The following is a 20,087-nucleotide window of genomic DNA, read 5'->3' on the forward strand; positions in this document are numbered from 1 at the left end:
AAGATTTGTATGTTTTAAAATAGACTATTTAAAGTCACTGCTACATCGTTATATAGTATAAACGCATTTTACATATCCTGTACTAATCTGCACATGTAGAATAGGTTTTCTAATTTTATACGTCTCATATCATTCACCCATTTGCTTTAATTACAGGCCATCTGCTCAATTACTCACCATGATGCTATACCAGCTGTCTTTATATAAAAAAAAGTAAATATATTCTGTATGATTTCAGCATTCTACCTAATTTTACAAGCATTGGAGCTGTATTTTATCCATTATGCTAAATTTTCATCAGGTATATTTCCCTTAACTTGATATTTTCATTACTGGCACCATTTTTGGAAAATAGTGATTTTTTTAAAAACATGAAGAAATTGACCTCCAATGACTTTGGGAAACAGGAACTGTTAGGAAATCTTTACAAACAAACGTTTTCCTAGCCATTTTAAATATTTAAAACACATTCACACATTGAAGTTGACTGGATGGGAAAAAAACTTATAGGGACAATAGAATATCTGTTTATGAAACCACAAATATTGGTGATTGACTATTAATGTGTGTGATATATTTTAATTTTAAATATTCATAAAATCACTCAGGTTTAATTTGCAGTCATATGGAATCACCTTTATGTAATATTTATGCTTAAGTAAAGCCGACCATAAAAGGTACGAAGGATAGTAGTGCAATGAAGAATATTGAAAGTATAACTGAGAGTGCTGTGAGTGAATTGTCAATTACCATATTACAAAGGATTGAAGTTGTGGAAGGTTGCTACAAATGTCTACTAATACAAACAGCTAAGTGGTATTGTTAAAATAGTAATGATTCTGAGCATGACCGGTAAAGCAACAGGTTTGTGAAAATTATATTCCTGTAAACTAGCTCCCTTTTGAGAGCAGGCTAGATATTTCTGTGACTCTGATAGTGCCAAGAGCTCAGTAGTTGCTTTATTTCTACACACAAGAACCTTTTACAAGCAAACATCTGATGAAATGTATCTTCAGCATATTTGTAACGGATTGTAAACTGTGCACTGCTCATTAATGAGAGACTTATTTCATTTAGCTGTGGAATGCTTTGGTTAATTATAGCTCAGATTATTTTGTTTCATGTAAAGGCAAAGATGCCTGCATTTCTCTCCATTCCATGATTGGCAGTGATTACATACTGACAACAGTGAAGGGGGTAGATGATGCACCACTCATAAACTCACACGAAAGCTGCTCTGACCCAACTGCAATCAGGTGGCACTACAGCAGCTGGGAGATAATCCTTCCTCTCTGTGGAGAAGTGCCTGCCACTTCTAAACATGGAGATTGCTACTAATAGTTCAGTGACATGGAGAAGATAATTGCATGAATGAAACAAAAACAGAAATTGCTGGGAAAACTCAGCAGGTCTGACAGCATTTGTGGAAAGAAAGCAGAGTTAATATTTCAGGCCCAGTGACCCTTCTTCAGATATGAATGAACCCTTGTATCATCAGCCCGTGCCACTTGTGTTAGTGCCTGGGTACACTGCACCATGGCAGCTTTTAGATCATGAATAATGTTTGAAATAAATTCTCCTCCGGCATAGCTGTGCACATGGTACTTACACTTAGTTGCAGGTAAAAGTACTGGGCAGTCCCTACCCCACACTATGTATGGCTTGACTCAGTCTGTCTAATGAGGGTGCAGAAAAATGCAGAAAAAAATTGCTGGAGTCCTTAAAGGCTAAAATTACTGTAGACTTGACCTGCCCTTTATACAACTAAGCTATATTACTCAATGAAAATACTGAAATAATGCTAGAAAATATAACAGTTCTGAAGTCTATAGATTCTTGCAACATTTGTAAGTGGCTGTAAAACCTTAGATAAAGAGTTGAAGCAAGAGAAATCTAGAGTAATTCCATATTTTAGAGGTAAGGCCAGTAAGGAACATAACCCATGTTAAACAAATTGTGCAGGAAACCATTTTCTCCTCCCCTGCAGTGTAATCATTGATTTTAATGTTGCCATGTGGATTTGGCAGGCTTGCAAAATCTTCAATCTGAAATCTAGTGTATCGATGAGAAATATATCACAGTAACTTGTTTACATCATGGATAGATAAATGCTTCTTCTTAACTGTTTTTTCTGAAAATCAAATCCATGTAATCTTGATTTTCAATATAAAGCAAATAGATTATTTTCTTGCAGCTCCCTATCTCCACTGTCAAAGGTACATCATAATAGATGTGTTAAATTATCAGCCTATTTTTCATCAATAAAGCCAAGCTAAGTTTGATGTTAATTATTTTTATAAAGGGTGTATATGAGAAATTAATTGTAAGGAATGAACTAAAGATGACGATAACGCTGAGCTTCCATTGACCGCAGCACTGTACCTGCATTCTTAAAAATCCTCAGAACTGGGTAGAACTTTTGCAAATTAAAATTATATACAAAGTTTAAAAAACTTTAATCATAAATTATGCAAATCAATAGCAAGGACATTTTGTCCAGCTAACCATCTGCCACTAGCTAAAATAATTTGTTGGGAAACAAAAACATTAAGCTACTCTTGTATTTAAACAAAGAATAACAGCTTGAAGTTGTGATATAATTTTGATAAATAGCTCAAGCTTTGCTCTCATGTTCATGAAACCAACTCAAATCCTTAGTGAGATACTGCTCACATCATGTTCCAGCCTACATACTAATTTACGTGGGGGAAATTTGTCTGTACTAGAAATTTGAAATGTGTGTCTAGGAAATAGCAACTGGTTTATCACTGTTTCAAATTTATTTTCCATTAACTTGTGAAGATATTGCCAAGATCTTTAATTTCAATTCAAATAAAAGCAACAGTGAGGCTTGAAAATAAGGTTCCAAAAAGATGTTTGAACTATTCTTTGAACTTCACTGGAAAGGAGATTGGGCACAATGAAAAGTGCAGCTGCTGATATGCTATGTCAGTTTCACATTAGATGCATAGATCAATTTCACCCATTTCATTACCCAGGAATTGTGTGTTGAGATTCTTTTAATTCATTGAGGGATAAGGTGTTCGCTGACTGATCCAGCATTTATTGCCCATCCCTAATTGCCACTGGGAAGGTGGTGCTGAGCTTCCTTCTTGAACCAGTGCAGTCCATTTGGTGTGAGCACATGACTGTGAGGCATTTCCAGGATTTTGATCCAGTAGCACTGAAGGAACAGATATATTTACAAGTCCAGATGATGTGTGACTTGGAGGAGAACTTGCAGGAGATGGTGTGCCCAAGTATCTGTTGTCCTTGTCCTTCTAGATAGAAGTGGTCATGGATTTGGAAAATGCTGTCTGGTTTAATGATTCCTTCACTTTCTAGCTGCTAGATTTCTGCCTCTATGTTTGCATGTAAGGCAAATGGCATTGGGTGGACCTTACAGATTCATGGAATTGCTCCTTGGTCAACGTGTAAGGTAGCCTTGGCCCCTTTGATAGTCCCTAGAGCTTCCTAAAAAACTTCCAGGTATTTGATTAGCAGTTCACTTAAGCAGCCACTTTCTAATCAAAAAATGCTGAGCCAATCTACATTAATCTTTCCCAAATAAGTTTGCCCCATCAAACTTGGGCCCAAACCTTTTACTACAATCAGTGGTAACTAAAACAGCTGCTTTGCATAAGGGGCTGGAACTGAAGTTGGACCTTTAATCTGTAGGGGTTCCCCAGTATAGGTCCTCAGCCTGGCCACGGTCTTATGCGAATCTAAGGGCTGGAGTACAGAGCGAATTTTGGGAAAGAATAGTTCCACAATCACTGATACACCTGCACCAGTATCAACCTCCATCAGAACGGGATGACCATTTATCCAGACATTTATTTTGATTGGTTCTGATCTGAATGTTGCTAAGCAATTTAACTGTTCCAGACCAGTTGTAGGTGGACTTTCCAAGGTGTGGTCTCCTGGACATTGGCTTATGAGTACCCTTACTCAGTTCAGACCTTGTCGGACTCTTTTGCTGTCTTTGAATTACATACTGGCAGCAACTACGTTTTGTTTTTTTTTAGAAGGTGGTGTACAGCCAGAAACAGTGGGGTCTAACCAAAGGGGAATTAAATATGGAAGAGTTGCTCCAGTCCTTTAATGCATCAGCCATTCCTGAGGCCATAAATTCATTGAAGATGATAGCATGATTACACCTAAGCTCTTTCTCATATTCCAATTTCCCTTCTTCTTTTAACTTCTTCTGCTATACAAATTGCTCATGATACAACCACCTCTTACCTACCTCACATACCCTTGCCTTCATTCCCCCACACCCTCCCTCTGCAACCTAATTCTATGCCTTTTTCCTTTCAGATTTCCAAGATATGTAATCTGGACAGGCAGTCAGAAAATACCAAAAAGGGAGGTAGGATGAAGAGTCATTTAATTTTCCCTTTGCTGTCACCAATTCAGACACAATTGCTGTACATATCTTGGTTGATAGCAAAATTACAGAATCTGTATGGGGCAGTATACCAGGTATGAGGATGCTGAAGCTGGAGCAGGGGCAAGGACAATGCAGGGTGTCAGTTTGCTGAAGGTTGAGATTGTATATGGGATGTGCTACAGACAACTTAGATCAGCACTTTGATTGGGAAATCTGCAGAAGAATAAAAATAAATAGGTTTCATCAGGCAACTGATTTTGCTTTCAAAGTACCCAAGAAACAAAAATAATACATTGTTTTCACCTTAAGCAAGAGTCCAAAGTAATGGAGCTTAAAAATGTGTTGCTGGAAAAGTGCAGCAGGCCAGGCAGCATCAAAGGAACAGGAGAATCGACGTTTCGGGCATAAGCCCTTCTTCAGGAATGTTCTCCAAAGTTATAGAGACTTTTAAGACTGGCCTTCCTTCCCATTAGGCCCATTAAATAGCAGTGAAGATATCGACCAATTTGGAATTTCAGAGATTAACAAGACAGCGTTGTTCATTAGGAATGTTTAGGATTTTTTAAAGAATTACAAGGATCATGTCTTGTATCTACTATAATAATATGTTTCAGAATGCATTTATGTACAAATTCACACCATTTGGTATTCAGTAGTAAAATGTATGAAATAAAATGCTCTACCAGAAAGCCCAAACATACATCCCAAAATATATGACAAAAGATAGTTGAAAGATCCCCAATGTGAAAATCTCTCAAAAATAATTGAAGATGCAGCTCAACCAACTCACAAAAGCTTTGAGGATTAACTCTTTGACCTTGAATCCTTGACCTTTAGCCTACTGAGTGAACAACGACTTAATTTTCTTGATGCAACAATTCCAATTAACTAATGTTGGCTTTCATGATTTTTATTCCATTTTGCATCTTGAATTTGATGAGTTGCTAATTTGTATTACCCAAATAGATTCCGTCTATACTTTACTCATATACCAATAAACTATTGTAACATACAATTTTTGAATGATGTACAGGAGAAATCACAGCTTAATGAAATATTATTGATTGATATCTATGTCAATATTCCCTTGTTGAATTATTTACCCTTGGTGGTGTCCATCTAGACATATGATGGAATTTTTCATCTGTTCTTAACCTCCCTCATGGGTCCCATGAATCACTGAAAGCTAACAGGCAAGTGCAGCAAACCATTACGAAGACAAGTGGTATGTTAGCCTTTATTACTTGAGATTTGGAAATAGCAGGAGCAAGTCATATGGAGTGTTGAGCTTGCTCTACTATTCAGAAAAATTATGGCTGAACTTGCATACCAACTCCACTCCCACTCCATTTCCATTCAGTCTTCAAAGACACATGCTGTTCCAATAAAACTCATCTCACTTTTCGATTAAATACTTTATAGCCTCCAGACAAAATTCTGAGTCCAAAAATTTTTAAAATCATACACTCTTGTCTCCCTTTTTCATATAACAGTTATTGGAGAGTGTTCTGCTAATCTCACACCTTTTGTGGACTCAACTTTTGGTTCTTTACCACCACATTATCTTTTTCTTTTGCTTTAAATGATTAACTGTTTTGTAATTTAGAGCTGAAAATGTGTTGCTGGAAAAGCGCAGCAGGTCAGGCAGCATCCAGGGAACAGAAGAATCGATGTTTCAGGCATAAGCCCTTCTTCAGGAATCATTCCTGATCTCCAGCATCTGCAGACCTCACTTTCTCCTGTTTTGTAATTTATTCTATGCTTGTTGTCCACCCTGAGGCTGTCTTTTTTGTTTTTTTCTTTGCTTCCAGCTTCTGGTCTCTATATTTGTTTCAAACCTGTTTTTCATCCCTAATGTCTTCTATTTCTGATGAAAGGTCATCAGATTGAAATGTTAATTCTCTTTCTCCTTCCACAGATACAGCCTGGCTCAGTGAGTATTAACAACATGTTCCATTTTTATTTCTGGTGTTGAGCATCAGTAGGATTTTATTTCAATATTTCTGTAGACTTTGAAACTGAAATGCACAAAACTAAATGGTACCATCATGCACACACCAGAATAGACTAATTTTATTGCTAACAAAAAGTTGAATGTCTAATTTATAATGCAATAGTAAATTTTGTTTGTTTTGCTTCAAGGTGAAAAACTAATACAGTTCACAGTATTCCAGCAATGGTCTGACTGGTGCCATATGTAGTTTTTGTCAGACTTCTCATTTTCATATTCTACTCCCTGTTAAATAAAACAAACATTCCATTTGCCTTCCCTATTCTCAATATGCTGAATTTGGATGCTAATATTTTGAGAGTCATGGACAAGGATTTCCAAATTCCCCAGTTGTGTAGCTTTCTGCTGTCTTTCTCTATTTAAATCTGTTATGGACTAGGGCGGACCACTCACGACATTCTTAAACAGGCAGCCCAGACCATAATTTTGGTATTTGTTTCTGTAAGTGTACAGTGAAAATTGCCCGGAGTAAGTTAGCTAGGTTGACTACCAGGTTTTAAAACAAAAAAAATGTATTCACCAGATTACGGAGTGAAACACAAAGAACAGAATATAGAATACCCACAGAACTCAGTATATCCAAACTAGACTTAATTATGTTGTTCCGAAAAAATACGTGGAACAGTCCCATTAAACAAACCCCTTAAACACAGTAAAAATTAAAGAGGTTTACAGGTCAAAGTTTGAATGGCAGAAGAAGAGAGTCTAGCAGCCTGTTTCCACACAGCCCACAGCTGAACTGAACTGACTAACCAACAAGAATTCAGCTTCCAGGACTGACCACTCCCCTTTCATTATACAGGTTACTTCTCAAACATGAAGGCTGTGGCCTAAAGTCTCATCTGTTTACATATAAACAAAAAGGCCTCGCAATACGCTTTTCATCTCTGTAACAACCCAGATGATTCGGAGCCCAGATTGTTTCACGACCCCTCTGAAAGAAATCTAGACACAGTATCCTTGAAAAAAGGAACAGCTTTGTGATAAATAATATCCAGCTATATTATACTTCCTGCTAAAGTGCACAATATCACATATTCCCACATTGTTTTCAATCTGCCAAGTTTTAGCTCACCCACTTAACCTGTCTCAATTGCTCAGCAGACTCGCTGTATCATCCTTGCCACTGGCCTAGCCACCTATTTTTGTGTCATCCACAAACCTGGCTATAGTATATTAACTTTCCTCGTCCAATTCTGGAATATATATTGTAAATAATTGTGGCCCCATCTCACTCCACTAGTTAGAGGTTGCCAGTGTGAAAAAGCCCATTTCATCCCAATTCTATCTTCTATTAGTTATCCAATCCTCTGTCTATTCTAATATACTACCTCCAACACCACGGGCTCTTATCTTATTAAATAACCTAATGTGTGGTATTTTATGTCATACCTTCTGGAAATCACATACATTAAATCTACTACTTCACCTTTATCTACGCTGTTAGTTACCTCTTCAAAGAATTCTAGCAAATTTGTCAGGAACAATTTCCCCTTCAAGAAACAATACTGACTCTGCTCAATGACATTATGTATTTCAAACCGCTTTGCTGTTGTTACATCCTTTGTAGTAGACACTAAACTTTTCCCAAGTACACATGTTAAGTTAACTAGACAAGCAATGCTAGAGTGCAGCAAATGGAGTGAGTGGTGATGGAAAGGCAGTAATATTCAGGGGGCTGTTCACAATCAAATGACTGCTTCATGTGAACATCAGGATCACCTTTGGATGAGATACCTTCTATGGTTGAAGAACCTACCGACACTTATTGTTTAAGTTAACAGAGGATCATTTTGGACAAGGTGGTGGGATTGCATGCATTTGTAGAACTTAGTGTGAGTTGATGTCTTCAGGATATGAAGGAAATAAATAAAGGACTATAAAGAAGAGAAAATAAAAACAGGTATTTCATGTATCATGTAAAAGCAAGCAGGCATTTGATGTCCGTATGTAGTTGGCATAGCATTCATTGTGAGATATCTGAATACAGCAAAGGTCAAAAGCATTTTAATTACACATTATTGCCTCCAGCCATCCCCACGTTTGAAGTTTTCAGCTATTTACAATGGCATCTTAAGAAGCTTTCAAAGCATGCTTATGGTGCTCTTGACACTGTTCAAGAAGCGATACCATATTATACACAGCAATACGATTGACTGCCTCTCTAACATGGGTTTATCCATAAAACCCATAGCTATGAGCACATTCATCGGTAGATATCATATAGTGTTGGTATGAGGTCCAAAAATGAGGTCGTTGTCATACTACCAATCAATTAATGACACCTACATTAACGTGAAAGTCAGTCTAGCTCCTTTTTGGCTCAACTTGCATTTGAAGTCTTTAGCATTCCTCAAGTTAAACAAGTTGATCCTCATCATCCTAATATTCTGCTTTAGAGAAATAAGTCTTCCATGATATTTTTCTGTTATGCTACAATGTTACCTTCTGTAGCTTGAATCCTTTATGAAATATACAATTTCAATTCTTAAATGATCCATATATGTTAGAAAATGTTAAAAAGCGACAACTTACTATAATGAACTAGACAGTTTTTACAGCTATATTTGAGATTTTGACCTCATTTACTATTTTCAAGCAGTTGTTCTCGCTGACAGGGCAGCACAAAGAGAAGGAATGTGCATCTCGCATGTGTGAGGGACATTCTATAAAAATAGGTTAATCTCTGGCCGCAGGAATCTCCTTTTATAATCATCCCAGAAGTAATCAAAGTGACAGGAAATAAGATTTGGAACCTAATAAAAATAAAGCTATCTCTGTGATTGGATTTATGGCTATGGTACTGGGCTTGCAAGGAATTAAGGCAAATTCACATGTCACAGGCCTTATTTTGCTCACTTCACTGGAAAAAATGATGAGGGTAAACAGATGGATCTGTTTATTCACACATTGCTAATTAAGGGAAGAATTGAGATATGAGTTAATTCTGCTCTGCTTATGGCCATTTCTAAGATAACTCTACTTTATCTTATCAATCATCGTTAAAACCAAGTGAATTTGCTATAAAATCCATTGAGGAAGTTCTTTATGTTGTGCAATCGAGTAAAACAGATGACAATAAATTGGTATTCCAGTTTACATCCCTCTCAATATTCATTTCTTCTGACTTCAACAGAAAAAATACATTGGGACGACTGTCAACTCACTATCATTCTTTATACAGTGTCATGCAAAGTTAAGATCTTGTTGCATTACTTTCCAATACTAGTTGACTTAGGAGGCATTTTACTTCACAGCAGTTAAGACATCATCCCGCATGAGGTGGCTTTAAAGCCAAGGAAGTATGTTTCGATTTAGGCGCTGTTGAAATAGGACTCATTTGCAGACTGTCAGGTCCTTCAAATGCCAATGAGGTGTGATATTCATTTAAGGGATCCTCCAACAGTAAGTGGTGTCTGTGAGGAGGGTACTGAATAGATAAGTCAAGTGGTAGTACTAGGACCTTCAGCACATTTTGGCAACAATGTGGGAAGGTAGCTAGAGCAGTCAAATAGGCCCTGACTGGAGAATATGATGTCTTTGGAAAAAGGAGGATCCATGGGAAGAAGATACACACAAGCAACAAATTCCCGAATCCAATACAAATCATATTATGGATTTAATTTAAGTTCTTTTACAATTCATTAGGGTAGTGCACTGAAATCGAGCCCCATTTTCCCACAGTTATAACAAAAGCTAAATATTTTATATAGTACACAATGTATACTAAACTATCTGACTTTCAGACCCAGATTAATAAACAAGATTGACTAGGTTTCTGCATTGAACAATAATTACAATTTATTACAAGTAATTAGACACTAACTACAAGTAAACAGTTAGAAACCAATGACATATAACTCTACAGTTTTAGGCTGTGATCCCTATTAAGACTCCCCCTGACACACACACATAGACAAACACTATAAAATAAGTTATGTCTAGAGAGGAAAGACTGAAAAGAGAGTTCAGTGATCTTTCTTCCCAGGGAGGTGATGGTCTAGTGGTATTATGGCTAGACTGTTAATCCATAAACTGAACTAATGTTCCAGAGATCTGGCTTTGAACCCTGCAAGATGAGATTGTGCAGTTTAATTTTTTTTAAAAGTCTGGAATTAACAATATAATGAGGACCATGAAAACATCGTCAGTTGTTGGAAAAACTCATCTAGTTCACTGATGTCCTCACTTGGTCTGACCTGTGTGTGACTCCAGACCCACAGCAGTGTGGATGCCTCTCAGCTGCCCTCTGAAATGGCCTAGCAAGCCATTCAGGTGCAGCCAATAAATGCTGGCCAGCCAGTGGCGCCCACTTCTCACGAGTGAATAAAACATAAAAGATGCTGATGCTGAGACTCTTCTGTTAGCCAACATATTTCTTCTTTTGTCCTTCTCTGGATGCTTCGCTGTTTGGTAAGGGACACAAGGTGATCAGTTCACATCTAAAAACTCTCTGAGTTACCAGTTAAAACTCACAGGTTACAGCTTACAACAACTGTTGCAGGAAAGATAGACTAGTTTTCTTCAGGCTTACAGTGAGTTTTTGACTGCAAAGAACAGAGGGATCACTCCTCAGCTGGGTGAGAACTTAAAACTTTTCTCTCTCTCACTCTCTCTCGCTCGCGCTCTCTCTCTCTCTCTGTCTCTGTCACTTGTTTCCAGCTCAGGCTGTCCAGTTACTTGAGAACTAATCACACAGTTGTTGGCAGGCAGAAATATCTCTATCATCAATAACTGGTCATTAGTCTATAGACCAATAAACTTGTTGTTGTCAACAAAAGCTATATTTGTACATTCCCTAAGCTCCAAATTATCTGCAGTTCAAGCCATAATTGTTACTTGTTCAAACATTTACTTACCTAATGCTTGCCACAGGGGTCAGGTTATTCGCTTTCAAAATATAAAGCCACCTTTTCAAACACTGCTTTTAAAACAGTTCATTCTCAATTCAGCCCACAGCTTTATAAAAAAACAAGAAAAAAATGAAAAGACACAGTCATTCCTTTCATATTTGTAATGACCTGATGCCAGTGGAATAAAAAAAAATCCCTACTTCATGATCTCCAGGTCATCCATGTGTTCAGATTTCATGAAAATTTCTCTGATAAGATTTCTGTTCTAATCTTTTTTCTTATTCATCATCATTATTTTTGTTGTCACCTCTAGTGTTCTACATGATATCTGCCAAAACTCGCTTCTACAGCCACATTACATTCCTCAGTGGTTGCTTCTGGCTCAGACCTCACCCCACTTGGATGCCAACTGAAGCTTCATTCTTTGTATTTTGAATTCACCCAGGGTCACAGTTATCTCTGCAATGTATAGCATTCCTCAGACATCTGTTCTCACCACATCCTGAGATACACACTCGGTGCCATGCATCACCATATGCACTCTCTCAACCTCTCTCTCCATCAACACCGCTTCACGCTGGCTCAGAGCTCCATTGCTCTCCAGTTCCACTTCATCCTCTGGCTCATTTGACATTCTAATAATAAATTTTTTCTTTTCCTTTCAGGCATTTACAAATGCAAGATACAACAAATCAGAGATGCCCACATCATTCTAGAAACTTCCTCCCCTCCCCTTCCTTTTGATGCCATCCCCTCTCCTAACCCCAACTCCTGTCATGTATTTATTATCCCTTCTGACACTTTGCTCTCTGAACGTTCTGTACTCAGCAAAGGTCTTAGTTTTATCCTCCTGCGCCCCCGCCTCAATGCATTTTGGGCACAACATGATATTGAACTTTTCTCCCATTGTCTTCGCCTCTATGCCCATTTCTTTGAAGAACAGTGCTCTTCCCATCCCACAGATGGCTTCATCCATCTTCAACACTCTCCCTCCATCTGGACTCCTACCTCTGCCCTTTTACCTATACTCAACCTGTTCATTGTGAACTGTTGACATGACTTTAGTCACTTAAATTTCTCTGCCATCATACCCCAGCACCACCTCCCCAATCCATACAATCCTATCTCCCCACAAACTGACTGCACTCCATGCTCTCAGATTCAACCCTGATTTTGTAAATGAGCCTGCAGACAAGGGTAGTACTCAGACTCCTCAATGTAGAGATCAATATTTTTCTGATGTTTTCTGGCATCCTGATCTCTACATTGAAGAGTCTGAGTACCAGCTCTCAGATACCTCCTTCTATCTCTCCTCGACTATGACCTCATCATCACACATTGGCTCACTGTGTCCACAATAGTCGCTAATCTCATTTCATCTGGCCTCCAAGCGCATATTCCCTCAACCCCTCAAAGCCCATTTCTACCTCCTGCCCAAAATCCACAAACAGGACTGCTCGAGTAGACCAACTGTTTGTGCCTGCTTCTGCCCCACAGAGCTCCTCTCTTCCTACCTCAACTTGACTCTTTTCCTCCCTTGTCCAGTCTCTTCCCACTTACATCTACATTTCTTCTGATGCTTTACCTCACTTCCAGAAGAAGGATCTAGAAGCTAGGGAACTTGGAGAAATAAATATTATGTCCAAAGCATCGATTCTCCTACTCCTCACTTGCTGCCTGACCTGCAGTGCTTACTTTCTCCTATATCTTGAAAACTGTCCGTGTTACAGAGGAAGAGGTGCTGGACATCTTAAAGTGCATAAAGTTGCATAAATTTCAAATAAAAGGAACATGTTAAGAATACATTCACAGTGGTGATAGGAGAGCAACACAATAATGGACAATAATGCTTACATAATTTCAGGGACGTGGACATTTCCACAAGAACAGTCCCAATTCTCACGAGCCTGGGCCAGAATTTTAGCCTTGTAATGGAACCAAATATTTAGTGCCCTATCAAATATCTTGGCTCACTCCACCCTATTCTGGGCCTTTTTCTCCTGGAATTCGCAAAAGGGAAACATTCAGTGAGATGAAAGAGGCTGGTACAACAAATGCAGATGGCGGAAAGATTGAGAGGTGGATCGTGAGTAAGTGGGCTGCATAGAGGCTATTCAGGGTGACTAGTGCAAGGGGGAGATTGAATAGGTGACTGCAAGTGGGGGAATATGTTGCACTCAATTATGAGTGGGTTTAGACTAATAGTCTTAGTGGGAATTGAAAGCAATGCCTTCACGCAGCAGTGCTGTGCATTCCTCCAAACCTAAGTTTGATGGGAGACATTCCAAGATTGATGGTGAAAAAGAAGTCTGATGGCAGATGGTAGTGCAGGAATTGATGAAGGTTGTGGAAATTTGAGGGTTGATACCTTTAGCATGACATTTGGCCAGGAAGGACAAGAAATGCCATCGTCACATTCCAAAAGAATGCGATTTGCAACTTTGGCAAGGGCAATTTTGTTCCTGTAAATATGTTAAAAGCCAGGTTGGAAAGAGTCACAAAGATAATTCTGAGAGCAATGGGCTCAAAGCTGAGAGATCAGAGCTTTGCAGGTATAGCTCAATGATAGTTCTGTTGCCTCTAAGATTCCATACTAGAACTTTACTATGAAATCGAGTTGGCAGTCAGGAACATACTGTGCCAATGCTACATTATTGAATGTGCCACCCAAATGGTGACATGTCAAACCAGGATCCTGTGACATTTCCTGGTTGATGTAAGAAGTTCCACATTGCTACTCAAAGGACAGCAAGAGAGTTCCTGTTATCTTCTGTCAAATAATTATTCCTCACAAATGTAACATTAAAACTGAACAAAAGAAAATTACTGGTAAAGCTCAGCAGGTTTGGCAGCATCTGTGGAGAGGTGAGGTGATGACCCAGTGGTGTTATTGCTCGACTGATAATCCAAAGACCCACGTAATGTTCTGGGGACCTGAGTTCAGATCCCACCATGGCAGTTGTGGAATTTGAATTCAATAAGAAACTGTAGAGTTAAGAGTCTAATGATGCCCATGACACCGTGGGGGTCGATTGTCAGAAAAACCTGTCCAGTTCAACAATGGCCTTTAGGGAGGGAAACTGCTGTGACTCCAGATCCATAGTGATATGGTTGACACTCAAATGCCCTCTGAGCAATTAGGGATGGGCAATAAATACTGGTCTAGCTATCAATGCCCTCATTCTGTGAATGAATTTTTTTAAAAAAAAGCAGAGTTAACATTTTGGGTCTAGTGACCCTTCTACAGAACTCAATGGTGAGCCCTGACCTATCCTGATGGGGAATGGATGCGTAAAGGGATTAAATGGTAAAGAGGAGCCCATGGTCTGAAAGTTAGTCAAAGAGTCATAGAGTTGTACAGCACAGAAACAGTCCCTTTGGTCCAACAAATCCATGCCGATCAGATATCATAAATTAATCTAGTCCTAATCCCTTTTAATCTTCCTATTCCTATGCACGTAGGAATGAGCTCCCACTTCCTCTGGGAGTTCATTCCATACATGCACCACCCCCTGCATGAAAAGGTTGCCCCTTAGGTCCCTTTTAAGTCTTTCCCCTCTCACCTTAAACCTATGCTCTCTACTTTTGGACTCTCCTATTTGAGGGAAAAGACCTTGGCTATTCACTCTATCCAGGTTCCTCATGATTTTATAAACCTCTAATAGGTCACCCTTCAGCCTCTGATTCTCATGGGAAAATAGCCCCAACCTACTCAGCCTCTCCCTATAACTCAAACCCTCCAAACCCGGCAACATCTTTGCAAATCTTTTCTGAACCCTTTCAAATTTCACAACATTTTTCCTACAGCAGCGAGAAGAGAATTGAATGCAGTATTCCAAAGTAGCCTAACCAATGCCCTGTACAGTTGCAACATGACATCACAACTCCCATACTCAATGCACCAATCAATAAAGGCGAGTGTAATAAATACCTTCTTCACTACCCTGTCTACCAGTGACTCCATTTTCAAGGAACAATGAACCTGTAGTCCAATGAACCTGTCTCTTTGTTTGGCAACAAAGGAATCCTATCCATTAAGTGGAAACATCCTGCCCTGATTTGTCTTACCAAATTGCAACACCTCACATTTATCTAAATTAATCTGCCACTCTCGGCCCAATCGCCCATCTGATCCAGATCTCATTATACTCTGAGATAACCCTCTTCACTGTCCACTATGCCACCAATTTTGGTGTCATCTGCAAACCTATTAATTGTACCTCGTATAATCACATCCTAATCATTAATATAAATGACAAAATGCAGTGGACCCGACACCAGTGCTTGCAGCTCACTGTTGGTTATAGGTCTCCAGTCTGAAAAATAACCCTCCACCTTTATCACCAACTTTCAAGCCAATCTATTATCCAAATGGCTAGCTCTCCCTGAATTCCATGTGATCTAATCTTGTTAACAAATTTACCATGAGGAACTGGTCAAATGCTTTGTTGAAGTCCATATAGACAATGTCCACCTTCTTTGTCAATCTTCGTTGTCACTTCTTCAAAAAATTCAATCAAGTTTGTGAGACACAATTTCCCATTGACAAGCCACATTGACAATCCCTAATTAATTCTTGCCTTACCAAATACATGTTAATCCTGTCCTCAGAAACCCCTCCAGCAACTTGCCCACCACCAATATCAGGCTCACCAGTCTATAGTTCCCTGGCTTTTCCTTACCACCTTTCTTAAAAGATGGCACCACGTTAGCCACCTGACAGTTAACCTGTGGCACATGATACATGAAATTCTCATGTGAACCAACCCTACTAGTCAATGCCAGTGTTTATGTTCCATGTGAGCCTCCTCCTACCCTACTTCACTAAAACCTATCAGAATAGCCTTCCGTTCCTTTCTCTTTCATGTACTAATCTAACTTCCCTTTTAAAGGATCTGTCCCAGTCACTTCAACTACCCCTTGTGAGAACAATTCCTCGCACTTGTGTGGATTAAAAAAAAATTCTCCTGAATTTTTAATTAGATGGATTCATGACTTTGGGATATTGATGACTCTTAGTGTTAGACAACCCTCACTCCCACCACCCCCCACTCATAAATGACGAATCAGTTTTTTTTCTCACCCAAAACTGAAGAAGGCTAATTGCTAAGAAAAAAACAGAATTAACAGTTTTACATTACAACATCCTGAGGATGTAGTCAAATGTTTCAGATTCAACATTTCAAAGAAAGAAGAGGGGAAACAATGGCAATTGTTACTAGACAAGTAATCCAGAACTCCAGGCTAATGTTTTGCGGATGTGGGTTCGAACCCTACCATAGCAGTTGATGAAATATGAATCCAATAAAAAATCTGTTCATTGTCAAAACACTTATTCGGTTCATTAATGTCCTTGAAGAAAGAAAATCACTCATCCTTGCCTGGTCTGGCCTAAAGGTAACTCCAAATCCAGAGGCAATGTGGTTGACTCTTAATTGTCCTCTGGGCAATTAAGGATAGGCAATAAATGTTGTCCTAGCCTGTGAATTCCACATCCTATGAACGCAAAAAAAACTTTTCATCACAAAAACTTAAAGTGCTATGCATACAAGAAAGCAATTTTTAAAAATGTAAACACAGCTAATATTGTACTATTGGGAAATACAGTAGCTAGGATACACAGACCATGGTTCCACAAACAACAATTAAGCATGCAATTTTCCCTTCCCAGGAAGCACTGACAAAGTTGTTAAGAAGGAAGAATAATTGGGCAAGTTGACCCTGAAGAGAAGCTTGCCCTATTCTCATCACCTCTCCAATTTTTGTTTTAATTTCATTTCTGGGATAGGGTCATCACTGGCTAGCCAGCATTTATTGCCCTCCCTAGTTGCCCTTGAGATGGTGGTGGTGAGCTGCCTTCTTGAACTGCTGCAGTCCATCTACTTTGGGTGCCATTAGGAGGGAATTGAAAATGATCATGTGTTTGGAAAGGCTGAGGATCTTTGGTGAATTTCTGCAGTGCATCTTGTAGACAATACACATTGTTGTTACTTAATGTCAGTGCTAGAGGGAGTGGATGCTTGTGGATATAGTGCCAATCAAGCAGGCTGCTTTATCCTGGAAGGTGTCAAGCTTCTTGAATGTTGTTGGAGCTACTCCCATCCAGGCAAGTGTGGAGTATTCCATCGTACTCTAGACTTGCACCTTGTAGGTGATGGACAGGTTATGGGAGTCAGAAGGTGAGGTACTCACTACAGTATTCCTGGCCTGTGACCTGTTCTTGTAGCTATTGTATTTTTGTGGTAAGTCCAGTTGAGTTTTTGGTCAATGATATCCTCTAGGATATTGACAATAGGGTTTAGTGATGGTAACACCATTGAATAACAAGGGGCAGTGTTAGATTGTCTCTTATTTGTGATGGCCATAACCTGGCATTTGTGTGGCATGAATGTTATTTGCCACTTATCAGTCCAAGTCTGGATGTTACCGAGATTTGAACATGGGCTGTTTCAGTATCCTATGAGTCGCAAATAGTGCTGAACATTGTGCAATCATCAGTGAACATCCCCATTGCTGACCTTATGGTGGATAGAAGGTCATTGATGAAGCAGGTGAAGATGGGTGGGTTTAGGATACTACCTTGAGGAACTTCTGCAAAGATGTCCTGGATCTAAGATGACTGATCTCCAAAATCCATGACCATCTTCCTATATGTCTGGTGTAACTTCAACCAGCAGAGAGTTTGACTGTAAAACACATTAATTTCTGTTTTGCTAGGGCTCCTTGATGCCACAGTTGGTGAAATGCAGCATTGATGTCAAGATCTGTCACTTTCACCTCACGTCTGGAATTTAGCTCCTTTGTCCATGTTTGAATGAAGGTGTAATGAGGTCAGAGCTGAATGGCCCTGGCAGAATCCAAATCAGGCTTCAGTGAGCAGGATAATGCTGAGTGGTTGCTGCTTGATAGCTCTATTGATGACACCTTCCCTTGCTTTACTGATGTTGAAACTTTATTGCTGGAACAGCACAGCAGGTCAGGCAGCATCCAGGGAACAGGAGATTCGACGTTTCGGGCACAGGCCCTTCTTCAGGAATGAGCAGAGAGTGTTCAGCAGGAGAAGATAAAAGGTAGGGAGGAGGGACTTGGAGGAGGGGCGTTGGAAATGTGATAGGTGGAAAGAGGTCAAGGTGAGGGTGATAGGTCGGAGTAGGATGGAGGCGGAGAGGTCAAGAAGAAGACTGCAGGTCAGGAAGGCGGTGCCGGGCTGGAGGGATTCGGCTGAGACAAGGTGGGGGGAGGGGGGATGAAGAAACTGGTGAAGTCCAAGTTCATCCCCTGTGGTTGGAGGGTTCCCAGTCGGAAGATAAGACGCTCCTCCTCTGACCGTCGCGTTGTTGTGGTTTGGCGGTGGATGAGTCCAATGACCTGCATATCCTCGGTGGAGTGGGAGGGGGAGTTGAAATGCTGTGCTACAGGGTGGTTGGGTTGGTTCGTCCGGGTGGCCCAGAGGTGCTCTCTGAATCGCTCCGCAAGTAGGCGGCCTGTCTCCCAAATATAGAGGAGGCCACACCGGCTGCAGCGGATGCAGTAGATGATGTGGGTGGAGGTGCAGGTGAATCTGTGGCGGATATGGAAGTTTCCCTTGGGGCCTTGGAGAGAAGTGAGGGGGGAGGTGTGGGCGCAAGTGTTGCACCTCCTGCGGTTGCAAGGGAAGGTGCCAGGAGTGGAGGTTGGGTCGGTGGGGGGTGTGGATCTGACAAGGGAGTCGCGGAGGGAGTGGTCTCTACGGAAAGCTGATAGGGGAGGGGAGGGAAATATATCCTTGGTGCTGGGGTCTGTTTGGAGGTGGCGGAAGTGACGGCGGATGATGCGCTGTACATGGAGATTGGTGGGGTGGTAGGTGAGGACCAGTGGGGTTCTGTCCTGGTGGCGGTTGGAGGGGCGGGGCTCAAGGGCGGAGGAGCGGGAAGTGGAGGAGATACGGTGGAGGGCACCGTCGACCACGTCGGGGGGGAAATTGCGGTCCTTGAAGAAGGAGGCCATCTGTGTTGTACGTATTTTGAACTGGTCCTCCTGGGAGCAGATGCGGCGGAGACGAAGGAATTGGGAGAATGGGATGGCGTTTTTGCAGGGGGCAGGATGGGAGGAGGTGTAGTCCAGGTAGCTGTGGGAGTCGGTTGGTTTGTAGTAGATGTCCGTGTTGATTCGGTCGCCTGAGATAGAAACAGAAAGGTCTAGGAAGGGGAGGGAGGAGTCCGAGACTGTCCAGGTGAATTTGAGGTCGGGGTGGAAGGTGTTAGTGTAGTGGATGAACTGTTCAACCTCCTCGTGGGAGCACGAGGTAGTGCCGATACAGTCATCAATGTAGCGAAGGAAAAGATGGGGGGTGGGGCCAGTGTAGTTGCGGAAGATGGATTGTTCCACATACCCTACGAAGAGGCAGGCATAGCTGGGACCCATGCGGGTGCCCATGGCTACTCCTTTTGTTTGGAGAAAGTGGGAGGATTGGAAAGAAAAGTTGTTCAGGGTGAGGACCAGTTCGGTCAGTCGAAGGAGGGTGTCGGTGGAAGGGTACTGGGTGGTACGGCGGGAAAGGAAGAAGCGGAGTGCTTTACTGATGATCAAGTGTAGACCAATGGGACAGTAAATGGTTGGGTTGAATTTGTCCTTTTTATATATGTACACCTGGACAATTTTCCACATTGTCGGATAGATGCCAGTGTTGTAAGCACAAGTCTTCCATACAATTGCCAGAATGTTGTTAGGGCCTTTGCAGTATCCAATGTGTGTAACTATTTCCTCGTATCACATGGAGTGAATCAAATTGGCTGAAGACTGGTATCTATAATGGCATCTGAAACATTGTATGTAGAGTATGATTCTGTGA

Source organism: Chiloscyllium plagiosum, unplaced genomic scaffold (genome assembly GCF_037043375.1).
Source record: "Chiloscyllium plagiosum isolate Xiang-an unplaced genomic scaffold, Cpla_swu_hap1 HiC_scaffold_16, whole genome shotgun sequence".
NCBI lineage: Eukaryota > Metazoa > Chordata > Chondrichthyes > Orectolobiformes > Hemiscylliidae > Chiloscyllium > Chiloscyllium plagiosum.